The 2780-nt window shown below is 50.2% G+C and overlaps 1 protein-coding gene across 1 annotated transcript in view; it reads left to right on the top strand.

The window, feature by feature from the left end:
* The window catches only part of LOC105524683 (mucin-12-like), a 17205-nt gene that overhangs the window by 7105 nt on the left and 7320 nt on the right, over positions 1 to 2780 (top strand). The gene's annotated exons all lie outside the window — the stretch shown is intronic.

A 2780-nucleotide genomic window follows, 5' to 3' on the forward strand; every position in this document is an offset into this window, starting at 1 on the left:
GACCATTCATTCTTCATTCATTCACCCAGTCAACACACATTTGTTGAAAGCCAGCCCCCTGCTGGGTGCTGGGAACACAGTAGTCCCGTTTTCCTGGAGCTCAGAGTGGCAGAACACAGATGGAAAAGTGGTTGTGCAGTCTGCTTAGAGTTACAGTGAGGGGCACACAGGGTGCCCTGGGAGAGGTCCCAAAAGCAAAGCTTGGTGAGGCAGAGGGAATTCTTCCTGGGAAAACTGGCAACAGGCTGGGTGTGGTGACTCAGGCATGTCATTTCAATGCTTTGGGAGGCCAAGGCGGGAGGATCACTTCAGACCAGGAATTCGAGACTAGCCTGGGCAACATAGCGAGACCCCATCTCTACCAAAAAAAAAAAAAGTTACAGCAAAACTGAGGCTTGAAGGATGAAGAGGAATGATCCAGAGAGGGGGAAGGGAAGGAGAGGCTGTTGCAGCAGCGGGAATCAATGAGAAGGAGCCCAGAGGGGAGACAGAGGAGGGCAGATTCCAGGAACCTAAAGATGTTCAGAACAGCTGGGTGCTTAAGAGCAAAGGAGCAGTAATCGGGGAGGAGGTTGGAAAGATGGCTCATGCCAAGTTAGTCAGACTTTCGGCATCAGCAGTGTAGGCCCACGGGTGATAGTGTCTGGTCTGCAGAGTAGACAGCTCAGTCTGGCTGTAGGGTGGAGATTGCATAAGCAGAAGTCTGTACTGGAGATGATGGTGGCCTACACCAGATAGGTGACAGTATAGGAGAAAACGGGTCCAGTGGGAAAGGTCTTTGGGAGGCAGGATCAGCAGACCATGGGATTTGCTGTGGGAGAGGAGGGAGAGAAGAATGAGGAATGAGGGCAGATTTCTGGGCTGCTGGAGGTGTGGGGTGCCCTGTGCTGGGTGAAGGAATGTCATGAGAGGTAGAATGGGGGAAGGAGGTGATGAGTTTGGTGTGCACCACATCAACTTTCAAGTGCCGAGGGCCCAGCCACATGGAGTAGTTGCGTGCAGTGGAATATGCCCTAAAGGGTCTTATTTTGGGGGGATCAGGGGGGCAGGGTCTTGCTCTCTTGCCCAGGCTGGAATGCAGTGGCATAATCACAGCACATTGTAGGCTCAACCTCTCAGGTTCAAGCAATCCCCCCATCTCAGCCTCTTGAGTAGCTGGGACTACAGGCCTGTGCCATCATGCTTGGCTAATTTTTGTAATTTTTTTGTTTTGCTTTTTCTGAGACAGAGTCTTGCTCTGTCTCCCGGGCTGGAGTGCAGTGCAGCAATCTCGGCTCACTGCAGCCTCCACCTCGCAGGTTCAAGTGATTATCCTGCCTTAGCTTCCCGAGTAGCTGGGACTACAGGCACCTGTCACCACACCTGGCTAAATTTTGTATTTTTAGTAGAGACACGGTTTCACCACGTTGGCCAGACTGGTGTCGAACTTCTGACCTCAAGTGATCTACCCGCCTTGGCCTCCTAAAGTGCTGGGATTACAGGTGTAAGCCACACCCCCGGCCTAATGTTTGTGATTTTTGCGGAGATGGGGTCTTGCTATGTTGCCCAGGCTGGTCTCAAACTCCTGGGTTCAAGTGATCCTCCCACCTCGGCCTCCCAAAGTGCTGAAATACAAGCGTGAGCCACCGTGCCCAGCTTCTAAAGGGTCTTATGAGAGACACGGGCATTGGTATCCCCAGATGGATGTCGCTGGAAGTCCTGGGAGTGGGATGAGATGGCCCAGGTCGGGGGTGAGGGAGGGTCATAGCACAAAACGAGGGTCTCCCAGGAAAAAAGCCGGAAAGCACCAACATTTAAGATCTAGCCAGAGCCCCCAGTGGAGAGTAGAAAGAGGCAGACAGAGGAGTGGGAAGGGTCCCTCAAGGGTGCCGTGTCCTTATAGCAGGGAAGAGAGGGTCCCGGTGCCCCAACCTTGCCCCTGGCTCAGCATTGGCCCCGTGGTCTTTCTCTCCATTTTGGCTCAGGATATTTTTTTGTTCAAGTCCTCCTGAGTCCTACTACTGACTTACCTTTTAAAATGACAGTGACAGGTGACTTGCCTTGTCTCAAGACCTCTCCCCTCAGCTGCATCATTGGCTATCGAAAAAGTAGCTTCTAGGTTAGAAACTTACCTTTCTTTTTCTTTCTTTATTTTTAAAATTTTAAGATATGGGGTCTTGCTCTGTTGCCAGAAGTGCAGTGGTGCAATCATAGCTCTCCGCAGCCTCAAACTCCTGGGCTCAAGTGATCCTCCTGCCGCAGCCTCCTGAGTAGCCGGGACTACAAGTGTGCACCACCTTGGCTGGCTAATTTCTGTATCTTTTGTAGAGATGGTGTCTCACCATGTTGCCCAGGCTGGTCTTGAACTCCTGGCCTCAAGCAATCCTCCTACCTTGGCCTGCCAAAGTGCTGGGATGATAGGCATGAGCCACCTCACTTCCTGCCCTGTACTTCCTTTTTAAGGCTAAATAATATTCCACAATAGACCACATTTTGTTTCTCCATTTGTCTGTTGATGGACCCTTGGTTTGCATCCACCTTTCGGCTATGGTAAATAATGCTACTGAAAACATGAGGGTACAAATATAAATTCAAGACCTGCTTTCAGTTATTTTGTGTATATACCCAGAAGTAGAATTGCTGGATCATGCATTAATTCTATTTTACATTTTTTGAGGAACTCCATACTGGTTTCCATAGCAGCTGCACTATTTTACTTTCGCATCAACAGGACACAGGGATTCAAATTTCTCCACCTGTTCATCCAAGAGCCTCTATTTTGCGAGAGATGAATTTCACTC

The sequence above is a fragment of the Colobus angolensis genome, unplaced genomic scaffold (assembly GCF_000951035.1).
Source record: "Colobus angolensis palliatus isolate OR3802 unplaced genomic scaffold, Cang.pa_1.0 Scaffold500, whole genome shotgun sequence".
Classification (NCBI taxonomy): domain Eukaryota; kingdom Metazoa; phylum Chordata; class Mammalia; order Primates; family Cercopithecidae; genus Colobus; species Colobus angolensis.